General features: G+C 40.8%; 1 protein-coding gene across 3 annotated transcripts in view; it reads right to left on the bottom strand.

Moving 5' to 3' along the window:
* GNG12 (G protein subunit gamma 12) overlaps positions 1–7,968 on the bottom strand; it is a 124,388-nt gene extending 116,420 nt beyond the window's left edge. The window contains exon 1 of one of the 3 annotated variants that reach the window (XM_081305675.1): positions 7,876–7,968. The gene's annotated coding sequence lies outside the window, so the exon portion shown is untranslated. Of the gene's footprint in view, positions 1–7,530; positions 7,687–7,875 lie in introns of those variants that run through there. The other 2 variants (XM_081305676.1, XM_081305674.1) reach the window with 2 other exon arrangements.
* Between the last annotated feature and the right edge of the window lie 11,363 nt (positions 7,969–19,331).

Genomic DNA, 19,331 nt, shown 5'->3' with positions numbered 1-19,331 from the left:
AAAGTCAGTGAGCAGAAAAAGCTCAGTCCAGAGTTCAGGAGGTGAGCACAATGACCATGGACAGAGTGATTTCTGCCTTGCTGGGTGTGGGTGGCCTAAAGCCCCTGATATTTATTACACCCAGAAGGAAGTCAAGAACAGCAGGTGAACTGGAGGCAAAGGTAGAAACACTCCCAGGCAGGGCGCCAGGAGCATTTATGTACTCTCGGGATGTAGATAGTAATGACTGAAGCATGCTGCTCATCAAATACGAACCTTGAAAAAGAGGGCAAAGCATGTACTGAATATTCAATTCTGGAGATATTCCTGAAAAGTTGAAACTCCTGAAATTTTATAAAATCAAATCATACTGAAAACGCAATAGGTGAGTTTGCTATTTAAAGAAATTCCATAGGGAATCCTTGGAATTCACCTTCTGCTATTTTTGCTTTGGGAATCCAAGTTCGCTTGAAGAAGGGTACATTTAACCAGATTAAATGTGAAAGTGTTCACGTTTCTAATCCTGCTGGCTGTTTTCACAAGGTGTAGTCTCTCCATAAAACAGCAGAAGGCCAAAGTCCAAAGTTCAAGACAGCCCCTTTATCCTCAGCACCACCGCCTTAGCGGTCACACTCACCCAACAGGGCTCATCCCACCTGCTGTGCAAATGCCTCTCAGGAGAGAAACCGGGAAGATGAAGCTGATTCTGATAGTAGGTTTGCTAAAGGACCAGCCTGAAAGAGAAAGCAAGTATGCAGTGCCAGTTGAATTCTCTTTTTTAGCTTCTGGTGGCTTTGGCAACAAGGATCCCCACTTCTTACCTAAACAAGAAAAAAATCTTTTTCCAAAATGTGGCATTCCAAAGGCACTTGCAGCCAATGTCACTTGCATCCCATCCCAAGGAGGAAGGCCCATAGTTGGTCAGTAAATAACAGGAATCCTTTTCCATATCCCCAGGAGTTACTACTACTCTATTCCCTGTACCAGACAGACTTGTCAGAGGTGCAGGGTACTTTGGCATGGATCAGATGATACTGAGCATGTTTCTGTTCAATTAATAGTAAACAATGTCAACAACACCCCGAATACTGGTCTTTACCTGCCCCTTAAGGAATGAGGAACTGAAGAGAAAGAAGTCCATCAGAATAGAAAACTCTAGATAGGGCAGAGGGGTGGGAAAAGAAGGGAGGGGACATGGGGTTAGAAATGATGGTGGAATGTGATGGACATTATTATCCAAAGTACATATATGAAGACATGAATCAGTGTGTATATACTTTGTATACAACCAGAGATATGAAAATTTGTGCTGTATAAGTAATAAGAATTGTAATGCATTCCGCTATCATATATAAAGAAAAAAATTCATTAAAAAAAAAAGAAGTCCATCAGAGGACAGCCGATCATGACTTATATCCACATGAAGTCCTGTATTCTAATGTGCAGGCCATGGCCTAATAATTCAAAAGATTTCATTAGTCTAGATATATTCAGACTCCCAGTCTATTGGTTTTGACACCTTTTCAGTTTGCTGAGATTTTGGTTGAATCAACCTGGGTGATGGTTTTATCTCCATAAGGTCTTGGTAAGCCTCAATAAACTCCAAACATAGTTTGGATTTTTATTCCTTTTTACATACTCAGATTTAGCTCACATTGGAATTTCATAGGCTTCATTTTGAATCTTCATTTGAGAAGAGGCCTCATACTTCTCCTCTGCAATTTCTCCTCAAGAAGCAGACAAAATTTGAGGTCACCATAAGCTTGGAATCAGAGTCAAAATGTCCCAGTGGGGGCTAAGGGTTTAGTGTCCAGTGGTCAGGGATATCTTGGCTGGCAGCATCTGCAGCTAAATAAAAGCCCGATTATTCTGCACCAGTGAAGATAAGATACCACCCCCAACGGGTTCATGTGGGTTTACACACAGCCATTTTGAATGAAGGCAATTCTCTATACAGAGAATTCAAGTGAAGACATGGCAACCAATTCAGACACACTCCAGTGAGTATCTGTGACCACGCCAACTCAAGTATAACCAGGGCTTACACTTCTCTCCTCCCTCAATCAAAGGGAATTCTGTGTCAATTATACCACCTTGCCTTCAAAGGGAAAGGTAGCCTATTTCTATAAGGAAGCACACAGAATATGTGAGCCTTCTGACCCCCAGCTCCCACGTCACCTATTTACAATCAATGAACATGAAAAGTGCAAAAGATTCTTAGCAACCGATTCACTCACACCTTAAAAAAAATATTCCTTTAGCTATTAATCCTCCAGCAGAGCTGAAATATCAAAAGTCTAAATAGTCTGTAACACTCCAGCTTTTATTATAATCTTCTGAAATGCAGACCCATTAAAAGAAGACAAAAACCTTCCTTGTCCCAGGATGGCAACCAGACACTCATAACTAAGCACTTTTACGATACCCAATATAACCTGACATGATAAACCAAACATTTAAGTGACACTAGAAATGATTTTCAAGACAGACTTGGCAGTAAATGGGAGTAATCCAGTTACAAGTTGCCTTCAGTCAAATCACCTCCACTCTCTTATCTGGCTCCAAGCTACATACTTAAGACTGTACTGTCCTTCCTAAGAGAGAAGCGAAGAGAGAGTTCAGGACCTTTTGGCAGGTGCTGGTTCTAGAGAAGGACTTAGCAGGCCGGTTCTCTCAGGACCTTTCAAACCTCCTCTGGGAGTACAGGGATAGGAAAGGCAGACTTCACAGGTCACCAAAGCACTGGGTGTCTGTATTTATTTCAGGCCTGCTGAGTCTCACAGCCATTTTGGAGACACTGACTGTGATGGCTGAAAAGGGGTGAAGCTGATGGGAGGCCCTGATGATTCTCCTCTGATGGTTCTTTTCTCTCTTAGAAGGAGCCATCTCCTGTTTTTCTTGATCGGATTTATAACTTTTCAATGGAACTGCCTCCATAAAGCCCTTTTCACTCCCAGACCTAGCTGGATACACATCCATTGTGGCTCTTGGCAGAGCACTTAGTGAGGAGATGTGGAGGCAGAATGACTCTGGGGCAAATTCTGTCCCTGCCCCTTGAGCAAGGTTGGGGATTTGAGGGAACCTCAGACTCCTCATCTGGGTCTTTGTGAGACCTCGGTGAGATCCTGCAGGAAAGACTGTGTTGTAATTACTTTTTATCTATGGAACGTTCCTGTTAACCTAAGTGCAAGATGTCTTCCTCAGTACTGCAGTCCAGGTGTCTGATAAGACCGAAGGTGCTGTACAAATGCAGCTAGTCACTGCACATCTGGATCTGCAAAGGGCACCTTCCATAAGTCAAGGTCAGTGGACTTGGCCTGCATGCAGATTCTTATAAACGACTGATGGACTTTTCAAATATCTCTTATGAAGACAAACCTGCAGCTTCTGAAAGGACTTCCTTATACTGCGACATAATTCTCACTGCAAAGGTTTTGACATTAAATTTGAGAACCTTAAAGTGCCATGAAATTTGATGTTTTTTTTCTAAAACAATAACAAAACCCTGCTATTAATGTCAGAATTTGTTTTCAGTAACTATTATACAAATGAACTATCATTGTATGTACTCGCTGATTGTGGGCAAATAGGATAAATTGGAGTGGACATAATCCTGTCACCCATTTGTATTTTCTTCAAGGCTTTTAAAAATGCACAGTTAAGAATTTTAAGCTGGCTGTAATAATGCACTAAAACTTGCACACTGCCTTCCCCCATTTAATCTATAACAGACTTTATGCATTACTGATTTTAAAAGTTTCTGAAAAGAAAGAGAATGGAATTGAGATCTAGAAGAATTAATTTGAATAATTAAGATTGCAATCCATTTCATATTTAAAAGACACAATGATATGTGTAATTACTGTATGTTCTCTAATTTTCAAATGATATTTGACAGGACTTTTGATTACTGAGACTTTAAAAATTTTTTGGAAAATGTTATAATTTCATATAGCTTTCATAATTTCTTCTTTAATAAATATATTCATGCTCATTATATAATAACATTCCAAAAAACAATTTAATGTTAATATTCATTGAACATTGACTAAATGCCCAGCACTGTTCTAAATGTTCTGTATAGATTAACTCATTTAATTCCTCACAACACCTCAACGAAGCATAGAGAGATTAAGTAACTTGTCCACAGCATGCACATCTACAAGTATGAGCCAGGAATCCGTCATTATATTATGATGTTCTAGGAGTACAAGCAATCAATAATTTATTCAATCAAGACATCCACTGCTTCAGAGCATAGTGTCACAAGTAAGAAACAGTTCATATTAACACTGTACCCTTTATAGTTATGTGAAATTATTATAAACCAACATCTCTCTGTCCCTGTGGAACAATTAGTAAAATCAGAAGTCATCTGTGGCATGAGCTAAGATTCCAATCAGACCAATTCTGTGTGCCTGATGTGCACTAAGGAAACACACACACACACACACACACACACACACACACACACAGAAGCTTGAAAGGGTTTGTTTTAAAGATGGAAGCATTTTTAAAATTTTGCAAATTTTAGCAAATGATTCAGTGATGCGATGAGTAGAGTCCCTGAATTAACTGAACATCCATTCTCACAAAAATTTTAAAATAAAACAAATGCTCACAAACAATCCTAACACTTCTAGTGGCTTATCTGTTGGCCTTGCATATCAGTACATGTAAAAGCAAATAACCGGATACCCTTAGGTCACATTTTTTCATACTTAAATTAAAAATCATACATGGTTAAAGACAAATACTTCTTCTGTTCCTGGTTTAATTTCCTGTAAAAGGCTAATAAACACAACTATCTGAAATAAAAAGTCTTTTTAAATTTAAAAGATAATTAATGAAATGTTTCTGATTGGCCCTAAAAATACCATGCAACTGTAACTTCAGCTCTAAAAACATATTAAAATTATTAACCCTTCAATAATAATTATTCATACTGCTGTGGTAGAACCATGACAAACACATACACATACTTGAACACATAAAAAACAGGTACCTTCTTTAGAATTTCTATCTAGCATTTCCGGAAGGTTCGGGCTGCCATCTTATAATTTAACCATCAGTTTGCTCATTAAGCTAACTAAAACATCTAATATTTTGAACATTTATTGTAGGTTAGGTACAAAGTGTTTTCTGAAAACAGTGTCATACATTTATTAACATTCTAGAGGTAGAGGCCATTACTATCCCTGTTTTATAAATTAGACAAAAATTGCTAAATAACTAATATTCTTATCCAGGTCTGTCTAACACCAAAGCCCATACCCCAAACCTCTGTTAAACTGCTTATCTTCTCAATTAAGGTTCAGAAAAATTTATTTGGCTTCTACAACTTACCTTTGTATGTTCAACTTAATCTGAAATAAGACAAAAAAACAAAGAAACAAATCCACCTAATGAAAATCTAACACAGCAAATGACATAATATAAATCTGATTTTTTTTTATTGCTAGACAGAAAAGGTATTTAACGTTAAAAAAAAAAACTAAATTGGTATTAGTTAACCATTTCCTCAAATTTTTTAACCATGAAGGCTTTTGCTGTCACAACTTGACAAACAACCATGTTCTCTAACAAGTGACAACACAAACCCAAGACCACAAATCTAATTGTTGGAGAGCTAGTCTTTCAAATAAGATTGGGGCTTTCTACACAGAATTTTTTTGTCTCTTGTGAAACAGATTCACATTTCTATATATTTCTACACAAAATCATGCCCAGAGCCCCCTACCTAATAAATTACTTGGGCTACATACAACTGCATTGTTTATAAGGCCTAAAGACACAGTAGTTAGACTGTTCTGCATTTTTTTTTTTCTGGACTTAAACCAGAGCTTTATGGTGCTGGTTAACTGTTAAGGAAGGTGAAGGGACAGAACGTTTGATCCAAAAGTCCTCTTGTCATTTAAGTCTTTACAATGTTTGATTACCTTTAAAAATTGTGTGTGTGAACCGCAAGTTTGTTTATTGGAAAAGGGCCTTGCTAATCTACATAGTTTGGTTTAAAATAAAACAAACCAACCCTAGCTCCTTATTTGAAAGTGATTGTTTTGGCAATAGTAAAATTCAATCCCGTCATCCTAACGCTGCCTGCCTTCCTGGTTCTGCTGGGGGAGGGCCGGGATCCGGTGGTAATTTACATTGAGAGCCGAGAAGCAGCAGCAATGGTGCAACGTGGTGACTAGCACTTTAAAAACAAGGCCAAACTCTGCTTTTGCCATAGAGAACACACAGACACAGACCCTGCCTCTGACAACATCCGAAAGATTCATTATAGACAATCTATTCAGGCGAAGCTTCAACTGCCCCAGGAAATATAAACAGTGTCCGCAGAGACAGCGGTGGGGAGAGGAAATCACTGATGGAAAGGAAGCTAATCATGTGGAGTTTGTCCAACTCCACCAAGTCTAATAAATTCCGGATTTGTTTCCACTCGGAGCAGCCATTAAACGTGCGCTGGCACGTGGGCGCAGGAGACCTGCCTTCTAACTCCGGGGGTTTGGCCATTCCTCCCCGGTCCCCTGGTTTGTATACAGCCACGCCTGCACAGGATGACCACACGATGACAGGCCTCTTCAGGTCCCTCACTCCGATTTCCAGTTGTCCAAAGTTTCACTCCAACCGCGTGAGTTCAACAAGAATCACGCTTCCCTTTTCGGAAGTTATGAATGGTTTAAGTCAAGTTTACGAGATACACAAGGCAAGGGACAAGAGAGTGTCCGGAGACGCTAGCGACCGCGTTTCAAAATTAGTTTTAATGATATGCCTAATTAAAATGAAAAGTCACCCTGATCGACGAAGGAAGTGTCCGGGCAAGGCTTAAAAAAAAAAAAAAAAAAAAACATTCTAGACTCCAGTCTGAACTTTGACCTTTCTCCTTACCACCTACAAATACAGTCTGCAAAAGGGCAGCCTCCGGGTCCCCTGCGGGGTGTGTCATCAGGGTTCCCCTCTCGGTGACCCGCTATTTACCCGCTAGACCCCCAAACGCTTAGCGGGTGCCGAGGCTGCGCTCCTACCGGCCTGTCGCAAGAAAGCGAGGAAGAAAAGTAGGGAAGAGGGCGTGGCGTGCGGGTCGCCCCCCGACCCCAGCCTCTCGCTCAGCCCGGCCCCACCACCAGCACCGCTGGGGACAGTGGGGGCCTCCGCAACCCGCGCGGGGCGCGCCGCGGGAGTCAGGAGAAAGCGAGCGAGAAGGGGGGATCGTTCTTCCCTCTCCCCCCAACCCGCCGGCCCTGGCCCCAGCCCCTGAGACCCCGCTACCCGCGCGCTCCGGCCGCCGCCCGTCGAGGGCGCGCGCCGCCGGTCTCCGGGTCTCACTGTCCCTTGCCCTCCCTCCTCCACCCCCTTCTCCGGCGCTCAATGCCCCGACCAGTCCCCGCCCTCCGGGACACTCTTCCCTCCTTCCTCCCTTCCTTCCCCCGTTCCCTCCCTCCATCTCGCTTCCCAGCACCCGAACTCGCGGGCCGCCGCCCCGAGCTGCGCCCCAGACCCTACAGGGACCGACTGGGCACCCGCGCCCGCCGCCGGGCGCTCACTCGCCTTCCTGAGCGCTGGCCCCGCCGCCACCACCACCGCCGCCGCTGCCGGGGACTCGGTCTCTAAGGGCTCCTGGAGACGGCAGCGACCTCTCCTCCTCCCGCTCCTCTGGGCGCCGGCTCCGCCTCGCTCGGGGTGGGCGGGGCGGACGGCCCGACGGGCGGGGCGGCTGCTAGGACTCCTTCCCCCCCGCTCCCCGCCCTCCCTCCGCCCGGACGCCCGCGCGGTGCCGCGCTTCGGCCGCCCTGTGCGCGTCGGGTCCCGGCCCGCGACAGGGAGACGTCGCGAGTGGGCGAAGCTCGTTACTGTCTGGGCGCCCTTGGCCATCCCCACTCCCCCGAATTTTACCCGAAGACCTGGACTTAGATTCCGGGGCCTCCACTTCGCCACCGGCGAACGCTGGCCTCTCTGACTCCTTGCAAGTTTCCTCCGCGTGTGAACGCCTCGCCAGCCCTTATGGCAGCGGGTCCCCTGGGCTGCGAAGACAAGCGCTGCCAAACCCCTACACAAAAGTTAGGCTCTGATCCAAAAATGTCTGAGGAAAAGAGCCTCGGTAACATTTAAAGGGCCCTGGGGCCACGGAGAGATTTTGTTTCCCAGAAGCAGAGGTATGACCAGATGGTTAAATTTGAAGCACATCCGCCCATCATGAGGTTTTCCCCCTCCACCTCCCCGCAACCGCATGAAATTTGTGTTTCCGAATGCCCAGAACTTGGCAGCGTTCTGCGTAATGAATTAATTGGATTTGGTTGGCCTTTTCTGGATGGATTCGGGGTTGGGTAGATTGAAGAGCCACTTTCGCTTCCAGAGACTTCATACTCATTCATACCGCCTTTTCAAAAATAGAATTGAGCACCTGCTTCATTCCAAGTATGGTGTTGAAGGTGATGGGGAGCTAACAATCTGACAGGAGGCTTGCTCTCAAAAAGCTTCAAGGCCCCAAGCAAGTGGAGCACTCATGTAATTCTAGCAGCTCAGGAGGCTGAGGCAGGAGGATCACACTTTAGACCCAGCCTCAAAATAAAAGGACTGGAGATATAGCTCAGTGGTAGAGTGCTCCTGGGTTGAATTCTCAGTATTTACAAATAAAATAAAGCTTGTGAATCTGGACAGAATAAAGAAGGTGAATGTACAGAAATTTACTATTTTACTACTCAGTAGATTGCTTGAGTATCTCTAGGTATCTTCCTTCTTGTTTGACGGGGTGGATAAAAGAGAAAGTGAGGCCTAAGTAAGTCACTTAGAACCAGTGTGGGCAGAGTCCATGCTTGGAGTCGAAAAGCATTGGTGAGGGCTGTAAGTGTTGAGTTTCACCAGCTGAAGAGAAGTGGACCCCAGGGAAGCTGGGCTCCAAGAACTGCTCTAATGACATTATCTTCACTCCTGCTTTCCCTTTGACCCCTACTCAAGTATCAGTTTTTGTGAAATCATTTGGATAGGATGCAGAAGGAACAACATCTCTTCTCCCTGCTATAGTTGATGCCTTTTTCCAGGAGTATGGTCTTAGCAACCTGTGAATAGCTGGGTTGTTGGGGTGGGAGTCATAGCTTGCCAGAGAAGCCCTTTATTCCCTGCTTTGTACAACATTAGGAAACACTTGACTGATTCAGATACTGATAATTTGAAGGATTCACCCTAAACAGAATAGCCTTACAACAGAATTGACTCTGATGGCCCTACCACAAGTTTCCTTTTCTAGTACACTATAGTTTATTAAGTGCTTTCATGTACTTAATTTTATTCTTCTTTCATTAATCTCTTAAAAAATCCAGAAGCTGAGGTGCAAGAGCTAAGTGGCTTATTGAAGGTTTTCTAGTTCAGTGCTATTCAAAAGTATGGTCACAGACTAGCAATGGTCTGTAAACTGTCATGCAAAGGGAACAGATATTGAAAATGAGCCGGTAGAAACTTCTATAGCAGTTATGCCTGATGAATCATTTAATCATTAAAAAACATGGGCTTTTATTTTTGTATGTTGGTTTATTTCATAAGTATCATCCTTCAACAAACTTGAAAATAAAATGCATTTGACCCTCCCTATGGGTTCTGCATCTGCAGATTCTAATCCTCAGATTCAGCTCACTGCAGATTAAAACTATTTGAGAAAAAAAAAACTGAGTTAGTACTGAACAAGTACAGCCTTTTTTCTTGTCTTTACTCCCTTTACAATATAGTATAACAACTATTAATGTAGCATTTACATTGTTTTAGATATTATGAGTAATCTAGAGATGATTAAAGTATACAGAAGGATGTGCATAGGGTATATGCAAATACTAAGTCATTTTATTTGAGACTTTGTTGTCCTCAGATTTTGGTATCCATAGGATGTAGTGGTGGGAAGATGGTCCCAGAACCATTCCCAAGTGGGTATTGAGGAACAATTGCACTACAGATAGTTGGAAAATCCCTGATCGAATTAGTTGAAAGGCAAGAATAGTCAGAGCTAACGTTTAACCAGTACTTCCTGCATGGCAGATATTGCTTTAAGTGCTTTATATGTATTAAATTATTTAATCCCCCTAACAACCCTGGCAGGTAGGCACGGGAAAGTTAAATGAAACAGTCAGAAAGTGGCAGAGCTAGGATTTAGACCCAGGGCACCTGGCTCTACATTTTGTACTTTTACCGATGGCCTTGGATCCAGTGTTCTTTCTCTGCTGATATTCCCCAAACTTCAGTGACTCACATTTCATCTTCATATCACTGGATCTCCTACTTTTTATTTACATTTTTTGTTGAATCACTTTTGCTACTTCTTACATTTATTACCTGTGCAGTTAGTAATTCTACCCATGATATCATGAGTTGATAATCAAGTACTCTAGTTCATGTTAAAGTACATGATTAACTCCAGCAGTAGCTGCCAATGATGGTCATATTCCCTGTGATCCTTTTCCAACTTCATACATACTGGTTCCATATGTGTTTCCTGCCTACCAGCATCTGCATCTGGTGGTCAGAGTACCACATTCAGCTGCAGGATTTGCTTTGCCCGCACACAGAACAACTGGAAATGGTTGGTAATTAATGTCCTCTATTCTCACACTTGGCCTTTAACCAATGACAGACTAGTGTGGGGGTAAAAATACTCCAACTCTTTTGCAACAAATTTGGACAATTCACAGTTGAATCAACACTGACAACAGAAGTCCCTCGCTATGTGGTGGGGCTAAATTCCTCTTTCCTCTATGGGACTTTCATGTCACATCCTTGCTTAGCTTCTTCCTCCTCCCAGTTCCAGTTCTTACTCCCATACCAATTTTTCCTGGTAATATGTCCTAATCAGGAACTGCAACATGAATGGGGGGGGTGCTAATACATAATGAAAAATCTTCACAAATTAATTAAGAATTTCAAAATGGCAGCAACCATGTATTAAATCAAGCATAGGGCTCTATATGACTCCACAGGTATGTGTGTAACTCTGGAAGTCACACATTAGTGAAGCCAACCTGTATTCTAATCAATCGTTTTCACTTGTGCCCTCATCTCAAGGTCTGCTTCTGGGCAATCCCAAGCTAAAATAGTCACTATTGAAGTAAAAATAAGCCTCCCCAGTTACCAAAAATCATCTGTGTAACATACTGGTGACCATCATTTCATACTGTAAGAGGCCCACCTTATAGGAGGATGTGTTATGCCAAGTCGTACATAGAGAGACTTGGTCACAGAAAGATGTATAGTAATTGAGAATGGTCTAAGTTAATGAGATGAGGCGTCAGAAAAAATCTGAGTTTCAGTCCCAATTCTGACAGGGATAGAAGTGTGAATCTGGGTGGTATCTTACAAATGAGTTTCCTGGAATCATGCATTTTGTGGGAAGGTTTACTGGTACATGATTAAAAGACACACAGGTAAGAAAGTGAAGGTGACAAACTGTGTGGAACGATAAACTACCTCTAAATGTGGGGACAGCTGAGGCCTCAGTTGGGCCTACAGCCCAGTGGGGGACTAACGTACAGTCACTCTTCAGAGTTGGTTCAAATTGAGTCCAGAGACTTGGACCTTTATATTTCCATATCCTACCTTTGCCCAGAAAAGGTAAACCTTTGGCAAAGCAGTTCCCCAGGGCAGTACTCAGTGATGGACCCCTGGGAGTGCTCAGAGGCCAGTATTCCCAACAGCTGGGGAATAGCTGGGGCAGCCCTGAGCAGGGACCTGAGATAAGCTTCTCAGCATATACTACAGGCTGGTTATCTCCTGAATCTCATTTGGTTTCTAGTCACTCACACAGGAATACGCAGCTCAATGTTGGAGGGCCTGAACTTGGTCTTCTCTGTAGCACTGGGGCAATTATTAGTTGTACTTTCCCTTCCTGATATTGAATGCTTATTTAATTTCCTATTTTTTCCTCCAGACTTCTTTTACATTATTTCCTTCCCTTTATATGTTCTTGCTCTATATGTTCCACCCTCTCCTTCACTTGAAATAAACAAATGAATAAATCAGTTGCCTTATGAAGAAGTAGCAGTAGAATGGAGGAAAATTTGGGCTTTATGAGATGAGGTTTTGGGGATTAAATCCTGGCTTTGTCATTAGCAAACTGGTGAATTTGGGACAATCACTTGACCTTACTGCAACTGTGCTTGTCTTTAAATGAAAGGATTGCAAAAGAATGGTCCCAATTCTATGAAAATTACGTTTATAAATGAAGTGGCTTTCTTCATTACACATCCCTCACAAAGCAAGCAAGAAAATGATTTAACATCTCAGGCCAGCCAAATTTTAAAATTAATTGCAATTCATGCATGAATATAATGTGAACTTTTATTCACTATTCAATAACAACATCCTAACAAAAGTATCAGAAAGAGATCATGAGGAAATATGAAAAAAAAAAAGGCAAACCAGTCAGTCTATGGGTGACCAGATAGGTATCCACAGACTTCAGAACAATTTATATGGGGTAGCTGCTTTGCTTCCTGGGTATTTTACTTGTCCTGTTGCATATGGCCACGCTCTGTCTGAACCTGTCCTGGAGAGCTACCTTTTTGTGAGTAGGATACCTGGGCAAGTGTGTTCACAAACTGGTTTTTCTGCTCAGTCAGAGGCTGCCATATTCCCATGAAGAAGTCAGGTCAGGAAGAAGCACCCATAGCCTTGGAAATCCCCAGGTAACCTGTTGAAACATGTATTACCACAGGCAGGAACTTTGACCAAAACTGTGGCTATAGATCAGAAGGCAATTTAACAGTGTTCCATCCACAGATGTGTAGAAGTCAACAGAGCCCTGGGTGGAAATGGTTCAAAAAGGAGGCATTGACTCAAGGTAGTTGATTACTAACTCAGTATGAGTTTTCTGGTTCATTACCAAGCCACATCTCCTCCATATGCAGATCAGAAGTCCCCAGATACTGTTATATAAGGTCAAATACATGGGCTCAATAGTTAGCAAATTTCCCATCATTGGAAGTATTCCACCAGTGGTCAGTTAAAAAGTAGAGATGTAGAGGGTATGAGGAACCACCCTAAATCCCCATCACAGGAGGTATGGTACCTCCATTCATAGTACTTTGTGAAAAAAATATGGATCTAAATATATTCACACGAAAACATACCCTGAATGTATTTTTAAGCATAGAAAGCAGGTTATAGAACAGCATGTAAAGAATTTCCAATTCATGCTTTAAAAAATACACATAGGCACACACAAATTTCTTTATGAATATATCTGCAATGATAATTAGCAATATATTAAAAGTGACTTTCTTAGGGTGGTGAGATTTCAGGTAACCTATGTTTTATAGTGCATTATTTTTTAAAACAGTGAACGTGTAGCTTTTCTATGAATCATTTTTTAACGTTTTAAGTGTATCCTTTTTAATATTATACAATGAAGAAAAAAGGAATTAGTAAACCAGGAATTAGGGAACCATGACCTGAAGACCAGAGGACCACATATTTTTTTTTTTAAAGAGAGAGTGAGAGAGGAGAGAGAGAGAGAGAGAGAGAGAGAGAGAGAGAGAGAGAGAGAGAGAATTTTTAATATTTATTTCTTAGTTCTCGGTGGACACAACATCTTTGTTGGTATGTGGTGCTGAGGATCGAACCCGGGCCGCAGCTTGCCAGGCAAGCGCACTACCACCTGAGCCACATCCCCAGCCCCACATATTTTTATAAATAAAGTTTTATTGGAACATAGCCACATCATTCATTGACCCATTGTCTATGGGTGTTTTCACTTTAGAATGGTAGGGTTGAATAGCTGTGATGGAGTTATGGCTTGCAAAACCTAACATATAATATTTATTTCTTCCTTTAGGGGAAAAGCATGGCAATCCCTGTGTGGACAATTGAGCTAAAAAACATTATTGGTATGGCAAATTGCAACTTAGTTTTCACCAGTTCTTCAGATTTCAGTGTATCTCAGTTTCAATTTTTAAAAAAATATAGTCTGTATATTTTAAAGTAGCTCCCAGTTCTGGGTAATGATTATAATAACAAAGTAATAATACCAGTATTTTGGTAGGTAACGTCTATTGTATTCTCCTTCTTCCTCCCCCTTCTTTCCAACCTATTGTTTCTCTCCTTCTTTTCTTTCTCCTGTTCTTCCTGTCTGTCTCATTCTTCTAATGAGATAGAGTTTGTCCTCAGATGCTGTTCCACGTGAAAGAGGACAGGGGTGGGGCTGGGGGATTGAGGTTCACCTCTCTTTCTGGCTTGGGTCTGTCCAAGATAAAATGATTGAAGAAGTCAGGAACAAAATTATGCTGGGGAAGTAGGATGACAGCCTAAAAAATAGACCCAGACCTGGGGGACACCAAACAGGGGAGTGGAGGGAAGGTGTCAGGCCCCAGAGGAAAGATTATAAATTGGTTGGAGCCTATCTTCTCTCTCCCCATTCCTCCAGCACACCCTTCTTATGTGATCCATCTACCTCCAGATGCACAGAGTAGGTTCAGGGATTTTTCTCCTTCACAGTCAGTAGTACCCGGCCTCAAAGTTCCCTACTTGCAGAACTCACAGGAGTAAGCATAACTGATGCCAATCTGAGCAACGCCAGGTCCTTGCTCATTTACAGAACTCAGCTAGAAAAGCTGGATATTGGCCCTGATTTAAAATGTACTCAGATGCTAAGTAATTAAATATATCCATAGAAACATTCTCTTCATCAACCACTCACCTCAGACCTTCCCTAAAGAAAATATAGGCCCTTACAGTGTTAGAAAGGGAAGCAGCCTGTGAGATAATGATTAGATTATTGGTTCATCTATTGCCTGTGCTATTGGATTTTGACTCATGCAGTCAACTATGTGGACTGGTTAGTAAGTAGAGATGGGAATGGAAAGTATTTATTCTGGTGCTATGATAACAGATCTGTTTTTTTATTTTGCTTTGGATTTTGGTGAGAATGGAACGTACCAAGCCTTCAATCTCTGTGACTTCCAGTGACACAGTTCCCAAAATATCTAAAATGGGTGTTTTTTTTTCTGAATATAGACGAATTTCAGAAAATGTGATTAAAGTGCTATTTTTTTTAACATTCCAATATTACGCAAGTACTGATACATAAGGACTATTGTTGGTATTTCTCAGTTATCTCAGGTTTTGCTTTGTTTTTTTTTCTTTTTCTTTCTTTCTTTCTTTTCTTTTCTTTTCTTTTTTTTTTTTTTTTTTTTTTTTTGTGTGATACTGGAGATTGAATTCAGGAGCTCACACATGCTAGGCAAGTGTTCAACCACTGAGCTACATCACCAGTCACAACTCCCTAACACCCTTTTTGAGGACAGGGACTTGCTAAATTGCTGAGACTGGCTTTGAAGTTGCAACCCTCTTGTTTCAGCCTCCTGAGTAACTGAGATTATCTGGGTGTGCCACCATGCCTGTCTCAATATTTTAAAAATAAAACTTTGGGCTAGGTGTGGTGGCATACGCCTGTAATCCCAGCAGCTTGGGAGGCTGAGGCAGGAGGATCATAAGTTCAAAGCTAGTCTCCGAAAAAGTGAGGTGCTAAGCAACTCAGTGAGACCCTGTCTCTGAATAAAATACAAAGTAGGGCTGGGGATGTGGCTCAGTTGTTGAGCAACCCTGAGTTCAATCTCTAGTACCCCCCTAAAATTAAAAAAAAAAATTTAAATAAAAATTTGGATCATTTCTGTCTCAGACTACCCTGAAAGTATATACCACATTAAAATTTTGAAGATAATAAAGGTGACTTAGTTTGAAGACTGTTCTGACCACATTTCTCTCCCATTTAAACCCTGCTCTTATTATTTTCCCTCCTAGTTCCTGGATTGCTAGGAAGGTTGAATATCTTATGTTGAATCATCATCTATAGTCCCCATGCCAATTTGGACATGGATCTCCTTATGGAGGTCTCTGATGGATTGTTCTGGATATTTCTATTAAAACAAACAAACAAATAAACAAACCTTGAGCTTTATTCTGGAAGATGGTTAAAAGAAACATAAATCCTTTTGGGTCTGGCTTTTAAGATTTATTTGGCAGGATTGTAATGGTTGTCATTTTAGGCCTAATTTTCCCTCTATAGAAATAAAACCTGTGTGCCTACCCACTGCTCCATAAATCTTGAGATTTTCCAACTGGCTGCTGAGAAAAGGCACTATTCCTGTGTGAGCGTCAGGCATTGTTACTTCTAATTCTTGCAAACAGCTTTATCTCCAGTGTTAGGTAGTTACTTTATCTGCCCGAGCTCATCTTCACTCTTCATATGCATCCTCATATTCAAGGGGAGCTTTTAGTCTTTGGGTTCTCTTTCTGCACAACTCCCTTCTTCCTGGATCTCTGTCCTGTGAATTCTAATCATTTTGATCTCCACTTTCACCTCCATCTCCTCTTATAGTTTGGATCTGGAACGTGGAACGTCCCCCAAAGACTTGTGCATTGAAGACTTGGTCCCCAATGCAACAATGTTCAGAGGTGGGGCTTTTAGGAAGTGAGGATCTTGAGGGGTGTGACATCGGTCACTTTGTTCAAACTACTCTGTTTGTCCATAAATCTGACAGATATCTTGATGGATTAGGTCACATTTTGGAATCTACCTGGAATTCAGGAACCTGGCAGTAATAATCTTCCTTTTGACCCTGATTCTTAATCTGATTGGCTCAAATTTCTTTACAAATATTAATTATGTCTCATAACAGAGTTGCCATCCTGGTGTCTTTTCTTGGACTAGTAACTCTGGGCTCCATGTTTAGTTCTTCTGTTCTCCAGAAGTATGTTTATTCTTCCTTCCTTAAGGAGAAATCTAGGAACAATCTCTAGCAACACCCTTAAATATTTAGTGTCCTAAGATGGACTTAACAATTCAACAATGTAAAGTACTTTTAAAATGTAAAATATTTTTTAAAATGTATTTATAATATAACAATTAAAGTACAATTTAAAAATTGTACTGGATAACTGCAAAAGTCTTTTTTACTTGAATCTCCAAAACGATCCACCAGGGTGCAGGAAAACATGTTAGAAATCATAACTGCATTTATTTATTTTTTTCTTTTCATTTTGTTAGTACAGTAGTTCTGATATACAATTTAGAAATAAAAGCACATATACTGGGATTACATGCTTCACACCCTTACTAATGTAGTACACAATAAAAATGTTTCTAGATGACAGATCTAGTCTCCCAATCCCCTGTAGGTAAGATGGGCTTGCTCTTTCTTTCCGCTAACAAACAAAACCATCTCAGGTTTTATTATAAGAAAACAACTTTTATAGTAAGCTAAAATTGGAAAGAATGGAGTTTTTCTATGTATAGGCAGTACTCAGTCCACAGCTGTAAATGATCCCACCACTTGTGTAGCACTTTCTAATTTTACAATGCACTGAACTTACCTATAGGCTTTTGATTTCAGAAGAATACAATGTCTACTCTCCACTAAGATATGTGTATATTTAGTTATTTGTGGAGCCTATTAGCTCTACCTAACCACTGAACTACCAATTAAACAGTGGACCTAGAATAATAAATAAGTACAAGGCCATGCACATTCACAGGCTCCATCAGTATATACTGACAGACTGAATTACTGAAGAGATATGGATACAATGAACTGTAGATATGTTATTTACCAAAAAGTAGTTTGCCAAAGTAGTAATTGAGTAAAAATTAAGCTACAACATATTAGTGTGTGTGTGTGTGTGTGTATGTGTGTGTGAGCATGTGTGTGTGTGTGTGTGTGTGTGTTTGTGTGTGTGTGTGTGTGTAAGGATGGGTACAAAATACACTAGGTGTCAGACATGTAGATGTATATTGTAATATTTAAGCTTGGGGATAGCAGACGTGGGAGTTGTAGACATCATTTGAGTACCTGGATCCAACTCTCTGTTAACACTCTTTAAACATGGAAGCTTTACCTAACCATGTTTCTCCATTAGTGACTTGTACTGGTTACATCTGGATAAGGACCTTTCTTAATTAGTTAATCCATTTTTTCTACTTAAAATCTTTATTCTTATTCTTGCTCCATACCTTTCCTATCCACAGACAAAAATTCTAGTTCTGACGTGTATATTTTTATTTGCATCTGTTTTATGATATGTATCAAGTGTTAACATTTTCCCATCTCTCCTTCCCTTAAGGTTGATTAACATGTACCAAGTTATGGTTAGACAGGAGAAAGAAGTTTTGGTGTGCTATTGCACAGTAAGATGACTATAGATAATGATATTGATTGTATATGGTTCTTTCTAGAAAGCTAGAAAATGGATTTTGAATGTTTTCAACATAAAGAAATGATAGATGTTTGAGGAGATAGATACACTTACCTTGATTTGAATATATGATATATATGTGTCAAAATGTCACATGGGAGAACATAAATATGCACAATACATATCAATTAAAAGTAATAAAGTAGGCTGGGTGTGGTGGCACACGCCTGTAATCCCAGAGGCTTGGGAGGCTGAGGCAGGAGGATTACAAATTCAAAGCCAGCCTCAGCAATGATGAGGCACTAAGCAACTCAGTGAGACCTTGTCTCTAAATAAAATGCAAAATAGGGCTGGGGATGTGTCTCAGTGGTTGAGTGCCCCTGAGTTCAATCCCCAGTACCAAAAAAAAAAAAAAAAATTTCCTGTCTAAATGGTATACATTCTAATAGTGCCTGTTTTTATTGACAGTTGTTTTGATTTCTAGATATTTTAAAAATTGCTATTATCCTTGGAATGCTGCTTTCTTCACCCTCACAATCCCACACACACATTTTACTTTTTAATAGTAAAATCCAAGTCTTCAAATCTCCTTTAGACTAGTAATTATATTTTTAGAGTTTTTTTCCTGTTCCTTTAATTGTATTTTTAATTTAGTTTGTTTTCTATTTTTAATTTTAAAATATTTTTTTGGTACTGGAGATTGAACCCGGGGGCATTTTATCACCAAGATATATTCCAGTCTTTTATTTCTTTTTATTTTTTATTTGCAGATAGAGTCTTGCTAAGTTGCTGAGGCTGGTTTCAAGCTTGTAATTCTCTGCCTCAGCGTCTGAGCCCAACCTTTTTTTCTTTCTCTCTTTTATAAATTCATTTTCATCTGTGTCTTTCATGTTAGTTGCTTTTCTCAAATGTCCATTAATGCCTGACTGATTCTGATTGGAACCTCTGTGTGTACAGGGCTCCCTGAGTGATGGCAATAGGTAAGGTAAATTTGGCTGTATTGTCTGCAGAACTCTGGTTTCTATATGTCTGTTGGGCTAGTCAGATTAGCTGACCCCCTTGGACTTGGGGAAGGATTCAACTCTGACTACTGGTATTCCAGGAACCTCGAGGTCTCCTGGTGGCTTTTTGTTTTAAATCTAGCTGTTTACTCAATCTCCTTGTTTTTCGTGCGGTACTCTGTA

This window comes from Spermophilus citellus (genome assembly GCF_964194105.1).
Source record: "Spermophilus citellus genome assembly, chromosome: 9".
Lineage (NCBI taxonomy): Eukaryota > Metazoa > Chordata > Mammalia > Rodentia > Sciuridae > Spermophilus > Spermophilus citellus.
Note: the sequence above shows the minus strand (reverse complement) of the source record. Positions and strands in the feature narration are given on the sequence as shown.